We start from the raw sequence: 13,947 nt of genomic DNA on the forward strand, positions 1-13,947 counted from the left end.
ATGTTTTAGATAATCGTGTTATTCTTTTTAGAGTTTTGAACTTTGATCATCATCTTTGTTAGAGAAAAGAATTTCGATATTCATATAAAATGGTGGTGACATTTTTAGACAATGTCTTTTATAGTCTGTGTTAGTCTTATCAAATATATGATCTTTTTAATGCTTAGAATCCTAGAATTTTAGTGTGGGAGGGCCTCTCAAGTCATCCAGTTCATTTTCATATTACTGATAGAAACTGGAGCTTCTAATAGATTAAATGATTTATCTGTGACCATATATCCTTGTGACAAATGCATGTGGCTGAGTTTGGACTAGAACCCAGGGCCTCACCTTTTGAATTTGATTTCTTTTCATTATATCAATTTAGAATAAAGAGTTTTTCTTTAGGTTTTGTGACCTCTGGTCACTTCATCTTTTTGAAGTGTCTTAAGAGTTCCTTGATATTTTTCAAAATGTTTATTGTATTCTCTTTAATGGAAATTCTTATAATTGTTAAGCAAAAGTAGCTTTTCATATCCTTAGATGTGAGCTCTTTAGTAATGGCCAGTTGGTTTGAATTTCTGCACTCTGCATTAATTATATTGGCATTTCTGATCGTAGTCATTCTTTTTTATACCAGAATGAGCGTTACATGGTGGTAGTAAGAGCATGGACTAGGATAGAGGTCTGGGTTCCAGCATAGTGCCTCAGGTCTTACTAAATACCACCATTTATGCGTCTTTGTCTCCAACACTGAGACGTTAAAATAGATTGGTTGTTTAAATACTTCAGGTGTAAAACCCTTTATCTCATGAAATGGAGCTGTGCAGTGTAAATAGATAACTGTGAAACTGCTCTGGTTGAAACAAGCATGAAGGCCCAGCTTCTCCATTTCTCTTGGAGTCTGCCATCCCCATCCCATGCCTCAAGCAGCCAAGGCATCTTTCCCAGACCCTGGAGCTCTGTTGAAAACCTTCTCAAGTAAAAACTCAGTAAAGATCCTTCCTGTGGTCACATTCTGGTATCTAGACTATTTTGTGTGAAAAGTAAGTCAGCTTGGATATTTTTCTTTCCTGTTCTTTTATGGTGCATCTAGTATTTACTAGAGGCTGACTGTTTTATTGCAAACACTGTTCCACTCTGTTCTGCATAGAAAGCAGTACCATTTGCTCTGGTTAATGGTAGTAGCAGTTTGGTCTTGATGGAGGCTTTGACCCCTCAGTTGGTTAAGAGTTTCTTATTTGAGTAATTCTCAAGGGCCACTTGGATCTGCCTTTGAAAAATGGGATATTCCATTGTCTGACAGGATTCTCAGCCAGCTCAGAGAGGAAAGAGAACTTAATTGTTACAGGAGCCCTGGTCAGACTCGGGTTTGATGCCTGAAAGATGCCTTTTGTCCTTCTGCCTCCTGTTACCTTACAGTTCAAAGCCCTGTAAGAATGAAGTGGCAAATGGTAAACGTCAGGGAACGGAGGTTTGGAAAGCACTGTCACTGGAATGATTTTGTGTAGCTCAGAGAAGTGGGCAGGATGATAAATTCAAGGTTTCTAAAGTGATACATATATATATATATTTATATATATATATAAATGTATTTTTTTAACAAAAAAGTTATAAACATTTTTAAAATACGATTTTTAAAGGACTAGGATTCTAGGAAAAGGATTGTGTATGCCGCAGGCTTCCTTGGGACTGTGTGTGAAAAAATACTTAAACTTTTCTTTGGTCAGCCAATATGAAAACTGCCATTTGATCTCTTCTCAGTCCTCCATATCAGACTTTTGTCTGAGCAACTTGTTTAAGAAAGTTGCTTCAAAAAAAAAAGAAAAAGAAATTTGCTTCTTATTCTAGCTTAGCTAAATCTGGAAGAAAAGATGGAAACTGATGTTTAATTGAGTGCTAACTATATTCCAGACAGGCATCAGACTCCTCACATCAGTCTTTTTGAAACATAAATAATGTTTCCTACTCCTGTACTAGTAGGGCAACAGCCTGAAAGAGCTTAAGTAAATGGTACAAAATCACATTTTTGGTTGAGAAATTGGTATTTAACACATGAAGGACAGATTAGGGTGTTCTCAGTTTCTACCAGATGAGTTAGTTCTCACTTGTTTGAGATGCATACTCAAGGTTCTGAAAGAATAACTTCAAATTCTTTGTATCATGAGGCAGGAGAAGAATAGGGAGCAAAAAAGATGTCTCTTTTCTTCTGAAACATGCTGTCTTTTTTGATTCAGTTTTACTAGATGGGCTTTGAAATGTCTGCCTTTAAGTGTAGGTAATCCTTTTGTTTTACTTTTTCTCTTTGGCTCTTTATGCCAGTTTTTCTTTGGTAAATTAACTCCTGACAGTTCTTTTAAAACTGCCCCCCTCCCTAAAGTATTTCTATTGCCACCTTAGTCTGAGTTAGCCTCATATGCTGCGTACTGAAATAGCTCCTGCCTGGTCTGCTTGCTTTCACTTTTGCATCCTCAGAATCCAGTTTGCTCCTTTGTAATCTACACAGCAGCCGGGGGGATTTTTTTTTAGAAACCATAATCTGATTATGACACATTTCTGTTTGATTCCTGACAATGGTTTCCCATGACATTTACCAAAAATCCAAACCTTACTCAATCACACTGCCCTTCTTTCTGTTCTTTGAATTCCTTAAGCTCTTTCAAGTTTTAGGGTCTCCATTTGGAACTCTTCCCTCCACTTTTGCCTGGTTCAACTTAATGGGTCTCAACTTAAATGTCAGGGGCCTTCTCTCTGAATTGGGTTTTCCCATGTGCCCTGAACTATATTTCTTTTTCACTTATGTGATTATTTGGGTGATTGATATGTCTCTTCTGACTAGGCCTTCGGGTCAGAGAATCTGTATTACTTTGTTCTTGGCTATATTAGCATCTGTCATAGTAGGTGCTTAATAAATATTTGTTGGATAAATGCAATGGAAAAACACATAGAGGGAGATTATTATGACTTGATTGGTAGCAGTTCTCTATGCTCAATAGTTGAATTGGTTCAAAACAGCAATTTTTAGTATCAAAATTGAAATATAGTATGGAATGTTTACCAGGATCTCTTTAATGAAATGGAGTATTTGAAAACCTCTGAAGTGTAAGCTTTATTTTCTCAAAAGAAAAAAAGATATTGTCCGATGTTGCTTTTTGAAATCTAGTGCCATACTGATCCTGATCTTTTGTATGTGTCTCCCACCCCGTCTTTTTCCCACTGCATCTCCCTGAAAACTTTTAGGATCTTTTCCATGATTGTATACTTTAATGTGGGTCTTTTTCCACTCTGTGCCTTACTCAAATGTCTGATGTCTGTTGAGTTTTGGTTGAGGACTTGTTCTTGAGAGTCAGGCTGTTAAATCCTAGTGGGAAATTCAGTGCATTGTGGTTTTATGGCTTTCTTGTCTCCTGCAGCAATGGGTAGTGGTTGGAGGAGGGTAAGTTCTGAGCTTGTCTGGAATTTAGGGGATGAATCTGCTTGATTCTTTTCAGTATCTCCCTCAGTAACACTTAGATTTCATCTTCCTTTGTTTTGCTGACTTGTCTGCTTTGCTTCTCTTGTTTCTCTGTCATGGATGACTTCCATGTTTTATCTCCACTCTGGATATTCCTCCCTGAACATCAGTTGCCTACTCAGTATCTCTGGTGGGATACTCGTGGCATCTCAAAATTCACATGTACAAAACTGATTCCATGATTTCTCCGCCTCAAACCTGTTTCCCCTTTGTCTTGCATACATCGATTAGTGAGAATTTCATCTTCTAAGTTGCTTAATTAGAAACCTTGGCGTTTCCTTTGACTTTTCTTTTGCTCTCATGGCACATGTAATCATCAGTGAACCCTGTTGGCTTAACTTTCATAATATATCCCATCTTCCCACCCCTCCCCCTGCCGCCATTCTGGTTGAAGCCACCATTATCTTTTTCCTTGGTGACTGTAATAGCTTCCTAACTGGTCTCCTTGCTTCCACTCTTGCCACCCTCCTCAGCACTGGAGCCCGGGAGATTTTTTTAAAAACGTCAGATTGTGTCCTTTCTCTGCTTGAAATCCTCCTGTGCTCAGGCACCCCACCACCCCTTTTCTCTCAGGGTAAAGGCCGGAATCCGCAGAGTTGCTTGTAGTGCCCTTACATGATCTGCCTCCCACCCTCACTCCTGTTTCTTCTCTTCTTACTCTCTCCCCCATTCTCTCTGCTTGATAAACACAGTGGCTTCCTTGGTGATCCTTAAACTTGCTGTCGCTGTCGTTTGCTTCAGCTGTCTGCAGTGCTCCCCCCCAGCCCACCTTCCAGCCTTGCTCTTGCACCTCCTTCAAATCTGTGCTCAAATTGCACCTTGACCTCTCTACACCCCACAGCTCTCCCAGTCCACCTGTTTTGCCTTATGATTTTCTTGGTATTTATTGCTGTCTGATGTACTATATTATGTACTTGTTCATTGTCTCTGTCCTTTGACTACACCTAGTCCACTAGGGGAGGAATTTTTAATTTTAGTTAATGTTGTCTCTTCAGTCCCTAGGAAAAAAAGTGGGTACTGAGTAAGTTTGTGTGAATAACTGAATGATAGTTTATTTCTTTGAATTTGGTAATATAGTGAATTATGTTAATAGATTTTTTCCCAGTGTTCAAGCATCCTTGTATTCGTGGCATAAGTGTCACTTTGACATGGTTTTCTTTTTAAATATACAGAGTATGAGTAATTTATTTAGGATTTTTACATCTGTATTCATAAGAGACCTATTTATGATATTTCAGTTTCAAAACCTTGTCCTGTTTTGGTATCAAAACAAGCTGTGCTGTTTTCCGTCTCTTGATTCTTCACAGTGGTCTCTTTAGGACAGAGATTATTTGTTCTTTTTGGTAGAATGTACCTGTAACACCTCTTGGCCATGATGTCTTATTTTGAGAATATGTTGTTTTTACTTTTCTAAATTATGAAATATATAAATCATACAAAAAGGATATATGCAAATTTTGTGTTATTTTAAATAATAACTAAAAAATAAACTATGCACTCCCATATCCACCAGCAAGCTCAAGAACAGAACATCCTTTACACTCTTTGAAGCCTCTGAGCATATCCTGTTCTCTCCCTGCTGAAGATAACCACTATTCTGATTTTCATATTAATCATTACCTTGCTTTTATTTCCAGGTTTACCCACATGTGTATGTATTGCTGAACATGCCTTTTAAAAATATCTTTATGTGAAAGGAATCACACTGTATGTATTTTTCTCTGATTTGCTGCTTTTGCTTATTGTTTTTGAGCTTGATCTGTGTTAGTGCATTTAATTGAAATATACCATATTTTTTGCTTTATGCTGTTTTATGGTTTGAATATTCCATGATTTCTTTGTCCATTCTGCTCTTGGTGTGTATTTGGGTTGTTTAAGTTCTTGCTGTAACAAATGGTGCTGCATTGGGTACTCGTACGTCTCCTGGCGCATGTGTGCAGTAGCTTCTCTAGGGTGTGTATATTGCTGGGAATGGGACTGACTAGTAGGATGTGCACCTGATCATCAGTATGAGGTAGTACAGCTGTTTTTCAAAGTGACTGTGAATTTTACACTCCTTTTATAGTATATGAGAATTCCTCTTGCTCCACAGCCTGAGTAGTATAGTTGGTATAAAATAATATATTGTGTTTTCTTCCCTGTTTTAACATTATGGCATCATTTACATACAGGTGAATTCACCCATTTTGATGTACTAGTGTACAGTTCTATGAGATTTTAATAAACAGTTCATTAGTTCACATTTGTTTGACATTTTATTTAGCATTTTAACAGTCTGTGTAAAGGTATGCCATACCTGGCTTGAGTGCAGTTGTCCCAGTAAACGTTGGCATACTTCTCCCCCTGCTAAAAGTTCAGTTTTATGTATATGTACAGTAAAATTCACCCTTTTAGGTTAATAGTCCTTTGAATTTTGACAGATACATATAGATGTGTAATTACCACCATAATTAAGATAGAGATTCATTAAAAAACAAGATTCATCACCCCAAAAACTTCCCCTATGCTTTTTGTAGTCAACTCCTCTCCCCTCCTAGCTCCTGCTGGCCGCTGATTTGTTTTCTATCCTTGCAGTCCTGCTTTTTCCGTCCAGAATATCATATAAATGGAATTAGACATCATGTAGCCCTTTGAGTCTGGCTTTCTTCACTTAATGTGAGGTATTTGAAATTTAGTCATCTTGTAATGGACAGTAGTCGCCCCTTATCTGAGGTTTCACTTTCCGCAGTTTCATTTACTAGTGATCGGCTGTGGTCTGGAAATATTAAATGGAAAATTCCAGAAATAAACCATTAATGAGTATTGCACACTGTTGTAAGTAGTGTAATGAAATTTTGAGCTGTCCTGTGGTGTCCGACCTGGGATCCCCGGCTGTCCATGTTGTCTGCTCCTGGCATCCAGTCACTGATGTCGTCATGGCTCTGTGATTTAAGATCACCCAAAGCAGATGATCAGTAGTCAGTAGTAGGTCAGTAGTAGCCTAACATTGCATCACAATGCCTACATCACTCACCTCACTTCATCTCCTCATGTAGGCATTTTATCATCACAAGAAGGGTGAATACAGTGCCATAAGATAATTTTGAGAGAGACCACATCTACGTAACTTGTATTACTCTACTGTTACCATTGTTCTATTTTATTATTGTTATTAATCACTTACTGTGCCCAAGTTATAAATTAAACCTTTATCATAGGTATGTGTATATATAGGAAAAAACATACCATACATAGGGTTTGGTACTATTTTGGTTTCAGGTGTCCACTGGGGGTCTTGGAACATATCCTTCACGGGTAAGGGGGACCTACCATATATCAACAGCTTTTCTTTTTACTCCTGGCAATATCATTTCATTTTCCCCCAGAAATCTATTTTGATATTGATATAGCTTATCCAGTTGTCTTACAATTAGTTTTTGCATGGTATATTTTTTCCATCCTTCTGCTTAGTTATAGTACCTATCTGTCTTTTATATTTAAGATTTCTTTATATTTCTGGTTGGGTTTTATTTATTTTTATCCAGTCTAATGATTTCTGCCTCTTTAATTGGGATGCTTAGACCATGTACATTTAATGTGATTACTGATACCTTTGGATTAAATCTTCCATCTAGCTCTTTGTTTTCTCTTTGTCCTGTTTTCTTTCTTTTTTCTTCCTTTTCCTGCCTGTTAATTTTTTCCAGTCTTTTTTCTCTCTGCTTCATTTTGAATGCTTTCTGTTGCTACTGACTTTTTCTTCTCCAGTATTTAATTTGCTGTTAATCTCATCTAGTAAATTTTTCATTACAGTTACTGTATTTTTTATCTTTAGAAATTCCATTTGTTTATTTAATATCTTCATTTTTCTTTTTTCTTTTTTTAACATTTTTTATTGATTTATAATCATTTTACAATGTTGTGTCAAATTCCAGTGTAGAGCACAATTTTTCAGTTATACATGAACATATATATATTCATTGTCACATTTTTTTCTCTGTGAGCTACCATAAGATCTTGTATCTTCATTTTTCTTGTTGTGCTTATTCTTTCTTTTAATCCTGGATTATTGCATATATTTATAGTGGCTATTTTAAATCTTTGTCTATTAATTCCATCTCCTGTCATTTCTGGGTCTTTTGCTATTGATTCTTCTGCTTATGAGTCACACATTTTCCTGCTTCTTGGCGTATCTAGTGGTTTTTGTTTGGGTGCTGACAATGTGAATTTTACATTATTGGGTGCTACAATTTATCTTCCTTTCAAGAATGTTGGGCTTTATTTTGGCAAGTCTTTAGGTTACTTGTGGATTGATTTATTCCCTTTGAGGCTTGTTGTAAAGTTTTGTTTTGGTAGATCTAGAGTAGCCTTTTCTCTAAAGGATGGTTTAATTCTCCTGCTAAAGTATGTCCCTCTGGGGTCTCTACCAAATACCTCAGATGTATAATAGTGTCCCTCCACTCTGGCTAGTCATAACTCTGTCTCTAGGCCTTTTACTCTGGGAATTACTCAGCCATTCATTGCCCAGCCTTATGGAATTTCACTATATATATATAGAGAGAGAGAGGCCTCATGTACATTTTTGGAAGTCTTTTTCTACATAGCTTCCTCCTCTCTGGAATTCTGTTTTGCAGCTTCCAGCCATCTCAGCCTACCAGAACTTTGATCTCTGTCTCGGCTCAGGAAACTTCCTGTGCTCTGCTTGGGAACCCCTACATGTGTATATATATGTACAAATGTATATATGTTTTTAAGATAAAATATTTCATGAGTTCTTACTGATAATTCCAATTCAAATTCAAGACTGTAGGGTTTTTTTGATTGACTTTCGTCAGTTTTATTATGTGTACTTCCTTTGTCATGTGGAAATTCTGGTTCGCGGTGAAACCACATAATTACTCATTTGCTTTTTCCAACATTCTCAGGATGACAATGCCAGCACCACCACCAATATGATTACCCTAAAGGGTTTTTAGTATTGTTGGCCTTAGGGTAAATCTTACTGGGGATTTTACACATCACTGCTATTTAAAAATATTTAAAGATATTTAAAATATTTAAAAATCACTTGAAGTGATTCCTTTGTGTATGGTTATGCCATCAACTTGATACACAGTTTGGTTTATTAGTTTTTTTTAAGGAGTTGCCTTTATAAATTTTTATTTTGTTTTATAATGATGTAAAATATGTATGGTTAAACACACAGCACAGTGTTTATTTCGTGAATTCTAGCTCCCTCCCAATCCCCTTTACCTATTTTCTTTTCCCTATGCTGAGCATTTTATTTAATCTGTTTTTTATTATTTTCCTTCCTTTTTAGAAATACAGGCAAATAACATATTTGTATTTGTGTCCTCCTCCTTTTTTAGAATGGCATCATACACACTTTTCCCCACTTTACTTTTTTTACTTAACAGTACATCCAGGAGATCACTCCATAGTCATACAAAGAGAGATTATTCATTCCTCTTTACAGTGGTATAGTACTGTATTTTGTGAATTTGCAATTGTCAGTACTGTTCAAAATGTGATCCACAGACTAGTGTCATTTGGTGAACTATTGTTCCTGTCTGTGATAAGTACAGAAGTTGGGAGTGTTTAGAAGCTTTTATCACAATTTGACATTGCTGCAATATCTGAGCATGATGGGTGGACTCATCCCCCTCTGTTCTAGAGTGAAGATCACATTGGGTGTTCTCATGCTCACACAGTGAGTCATGTGTACTAGTCATGTGCAGTAGGACCACATATTGGTCTTTGATGGATTGGGAAAAAAACTCCCAAGCCAGTCTTTTAACCCAGATAGATTGAGAAAGGGTATATTTATGTACCCTACTGTTGGACATGGCCCCACAAGTTTTGTTATGTATGCTTTTTTAATTTAGTTCTAAATACTTTTGAGATTTCTATTAAGAAATTTTATTTAATTCATTAATTAAAGTTTTTTTGAAAAGTTTCCAAATACATAGATTGTTTCCCTCCTTCCATTTTCTTTTTTTTAGGTCAATGTCAAAGAATTAGTATGTGTGTTTTGGCTTCTGTTGAGACTTCTTTTCTGGCTTAGTATATGGTCAGTTTTTAAAGTGTTTAAGGTGTGCTTTAGTAGCATTTTTTTATTACTTGTCTACTTTATGTCTATATGTATTATCAGTCAGGTTTAAATTAAGTTTTTAAATCTGTATTTTTAATTTTTTATTTGCTTTATATATCAATTTGAGAATTATCCCTCTTTTTAACTGTAGTTGTGTCAGTTTCTCCTTGAGATCAAGTTTTCCTTTATATATTTTGAGGCCACGTTGTTTGTATTTTTAGTTATATATTGTGGTGTAATAAACCACTGCAAAACTTAGTATCTTAAAACAGGAACCAGTTTGATTATATCTCATGAATCTGTGAATTGACTGGGCTTTTAGTAGGGTGGTTCTTCAGCTCCACTTGAGTTGGAGTTTCAGACATATGGGGCTCTGTTCGACTAAAAGGTCCAAGACACTTGTGGCAGGTTGGCAGGAATGGCTGGAAGGTAGGGCTTAGCTTGGATGCTGCTGAGATGGTTAGCCTTTCTTTCCATGTGGTCTTGGGGCTTTTCCCTTTCTCACAGTCCTTCCTATGCTATTTCTCCAGCAAGGCTTTCTAACTTTCTTAAATGGCAGCTGAAGGCTCTCAAAAGTGTAAAAAGCAGGAATTGTCAGACATTCTTAAGGCTCAGACACAGGACTGGCACACGGCCACCTCTACCACATTCCCTTGTGCATAGCAAATCAAGAGATCAGCCCAGATTCAGTGGGAGGACAGAAATACCAGGCAGCTTCCTTTCTTGGGGTCATTTTTGGACACTAGCTACCACAGTGTGAGTTCAGTTTGCTGACTGTTAGACCTTTTGGGTTGCCTCTTTTATGTCCCTCATTATCCATATTAATGCTTCTGCTTTAAATTCTTTTATCTTTTGGGTGGGATATAGTTTTCATATCATCTTCAATTCTTCTATTTTGAACCTTTCTCTATTACTGTTTTTGCTGTTGTTATAAATAGGTTATAGCTGGATTGTTTTTTAGTATTTGGTCTAGAGTTTCTACATTTTAATAAGTGAATTAAATCCACTTACATTTATTGTTATTACAAAATAGTTTTGTCTTCTTTTTTTGTTTATTTTTAAACACTTAATATGCTTTTTGTTGTGTTGTTGCTCTGTTCCTGGCTTTTATTGAAATCACTTTAAAAAGTAATTTTTTTTCCTTTCTTACTGTGGTTAAAATATATGTAACACTATTTATCATTTTAACTATTCTTTAAGTATACAGTTTTGTGGCATTAATAAGTACATTCACGTTGTCGTGCAGCAGTCACCACTGTCCCTCTCCAGAACCTTCCCAAACTGAAACTCATTAAACACTAACTCCCCATTCCTTCCTCCTCCAAGCCCCAGACTGCCACCCTTCTGCTTTCAGTCTTTGTGAATTTGACTACTCTAGGTACCTCGTATAAGTGGAATAATACAATATTTATCCTTTTGTGACTGGCTTATTTCACTTAGCATAATATCTTCAAGGTTCATCCATGTTGTTGCATAGACTCATTTTTGGAATTCTTCTTTTTTACCGTCTGCTGGCTTGGAAGCTGTTTATTCTATTTTTGTCATACAGGTTACCTTTACAAAAATGCTTAATAGTCTAAGCTGAATATCTCTCTGTCATGAACAGTAATTGCATTTTAAAATGTTTTAATTCTGAATGTTTCACCTCTCCCATGCTTTTCTCTAGTTCTAAAGTTCCACCTTCTAACTCTCCCAAAGGTAGGCATTAAAAATGTTTAAAAATTATAGTATTTATGTTGAGATATTACAGATTTATTGCCTTATCATTGCTTCTTGAATCCTACTCCTTCATTCTGTGTTTAATTTCTTTTGTATTAATGTACACCATTTATCGAGTTCTTTCAGTTTGGATCTGTAAGTAATAAGCTACCTTTGTATATCTTAAGGCCTCTGTTTAGTTACTCTAAGGTGGCCTTTTACCAGTGTAATGATTTGTAGTTGACTGTTATTTTCCCTCATAGGAAGATGTCATTCCTTTGTTTTCTGGCATCTGTTCTTGCATTTGAGAAGTTCGGTGTCTGTTGCTACTTTATAATCATTGTTTTCTTTTGGTTGCTTTTACTGCTTATGTTTGTCTTTATATTGTTGTGCAGTTTTGCTGTAGTGTATATTTGAGTAAGTTACCCTGGCAATCTGAAAACTCGTGTATTCAATCTTGGCCAGTATGTCTTTGAATATCATCTTCTTGCTTCCTCTTCTGACATTGATATTTCTCTGTGTTAAAAACTTCTCATTCTGTCTTCTATATTATCATATTTTCCATCTCTTTATCTTTTTGTGCTACATTTGGTGAGATGATTTCAGATAAGGAATACAGTTTACTAATTCTTTAGTTTTGACTGAGCATTCAGCTTTATAAATCACATTTTTATTTCTAGATTTTCTACCTGATTCTTTTTGAAATTTGCATTTTCTCATTCTGTCTTGTTCTTCTGTTTTTCTTTCTAATTTTATTTCTGTACATTCTAAACATAGTAATTTAAAATTTAAAATTTAAAATCTGTTTTACTTGGATCTTGAGGTCTGAGTTTGCCTATTTGTTGTGTCTCCTAAGACCCTCCCTGTCTTTGATGGCTTATTTCTTTATTTCTTTATATAGTTTACTTATTTTATTTTTGAGGGTGGGTGAGATAATTTGGTTTATTTCTTTATTTACTTATTTTTAACAGAGATACTAGGGATTTAACCCAGGGCCTCATGCTTTCTAAGCATGTGCTCTACCACTAAGCTATATCCTCCCCCCACCTATATAGTTTTTAATTTTGACTTACATGCTTATCATCTGTGGGATTTATTTTTTATGTGAGTCAGGTTGTGGAGGTATCCCTTTAAGGAAGTTTTGAGCTTCTGCTGAACCCTTAGTGCCATTCCTGGGCTTAGGCTAATTTCTTGGCTTGGGTTCCTGGACTGCTTGGGTGCAGTGATTTTTGGAACCCATACTTATGATCATGGGGTTTCATATTCTGAGAGGTGACATTTTTACCTCTGACTTCTGGCAAATGGTGAAATTCTTTTTTGTGGACTGGAAATTGGAGTTCTGTTATTCCTGTGTAGTTTGTGGCTTTTGATGTTTTATGAATCTGATTCATTTTCAGTTTCTTGTCTCTTGAGTTTCTTGCGGGCATTAAAACACCTGTCCTAAGCCTCAAGCCCCGTATTGGTTTTAGTAGCCCTGTTAGTTATTTGGCTTTGAGTAGCTTGTTTCTAGCATCAGTGAATTTCCCTTTCTTGCTTTTAGGCTTGCCTGTGTATGTGTGTATGAGTGTGCTGTTATTTTGCAGTTTTTAAAATGTGTTTGGATTGGTAGATGAGTGCTGCTGTGTCAGACCTTTCTGCTGTATTCACTGAAAGATCTGTGGCACGTTTACTCAGTTGTAGCTACATCCTGTAATTCACTAAAACACAAACAGTTTCTGAGTTCTGTTAGAATCATGCTACTGGTGACGTAGCTATGGTGTGACTGAGATTGTTTTACCTTGCTTACAAAGCACTGTCAGCCTGAAAGGATATATCAGTTGACATCGTTAATGAGCCCTTTGCAGCTTGATTGATCAGAGTGCCTTTTATTGCCTTGTGCTGTAGCACAGTTCTTTCTCATCAGCGGTTCTTCTGGGAAGGAATGACTGGTGGCCTGCTGCTGGTTTCTGAGGAGTTTAGATATATCTTGCGATAGAGAAAAGATTCCTCATCTTTTCTTGTAGTGATCTAATCTTCAGCTATCCCAGCCGAGTGGGCAGATGCCCATATTTGTAATTCAAGAACTCCAGATCTGCATATCCAAAAGGACATTTCCAAGATTCCACTGGTATCACAAATCCACCTCTTTCTTCATCTAGCATCCTCTTACTGACATCACAAGTCAGCCTTCCTCTTATGTTTCCTGTTTCTGTCTATGCCCTCACTGTCTTAGTAACCCAGATTAAAAACCTGATTACTCCTGATTTCTTTTTCTTCTCCCACAGACAGTCAGCTGCTAGATCACATTACCACTTTCCCTTAGTAATCCTGTCTTTTCTCCTACCATGACAGAATCAGGGTAATATATTACAGATCACAGTCTCTCATTATCTCTCCTAATATTCCTCTGTGATCAGTGAATCTGTTTATCTTATCTTCTTAGCTCAGACCAAGATCCCACCTTCTTACCCTCCCTTCTAATCCTAAACTTTTGGTGAAGTTCCACAAAATGTCCTTTTTGTGACTGTGTGGTGGGGATATTTTTCCTTTAAGAGTATTAGGACATAACTAGAAAAAGAACCAGAAGTGTATTTCCCATTTTTGTTTTGTTTTAAACAAGTTAATGAGTCATTATGAAATTATGTGTATGGTAGTCAGGGAGTAGGGGAAAGGCTGATCCTAGAGACTGGAGTTTTAGTCATTAACTAAT

General features: G+C 36.5%; 1 protein-coding gene and 1 non-coding gene across 4 annotated transcripts in view; one reads left to right on the forward strand and one right to left on the reverse strand.

Annotated features, from left to right (window-relative positions):
• The window catches only part of ASXL1 (ASXL transcriptional regulator 1), a 60,280-nt gene that overhangs the window by 13,922 nt on the left and 32,411 nt on the right, over positions 1 to 13,947 (forward strand). The gene's annotated exons all lie outside the window — the stretch shown is intronic.
• TRNAS-AGA (transfer RNA serine (anticodon AGA)) lies at positions 12,227 to 12,299 on the reverse strand. The gene has a single exon. It is a non-coding gene; the product is annotated as a tRNA-Ser (tRNA).

The sequence above is a fragment of the Vicugna pacos genome, chromosome 19 (assembly GCF_048564905.1).
Source record: "Vicugna pacos chromosome 19, VicPac4, whole genome shotgun sequence".
NCBI classification, from domain to species: Eukaryota; Metazoa; Chordata; class Mammalia; order Artiodactyla; family Camelidae; genus Vicugna; species Vicugna pacos.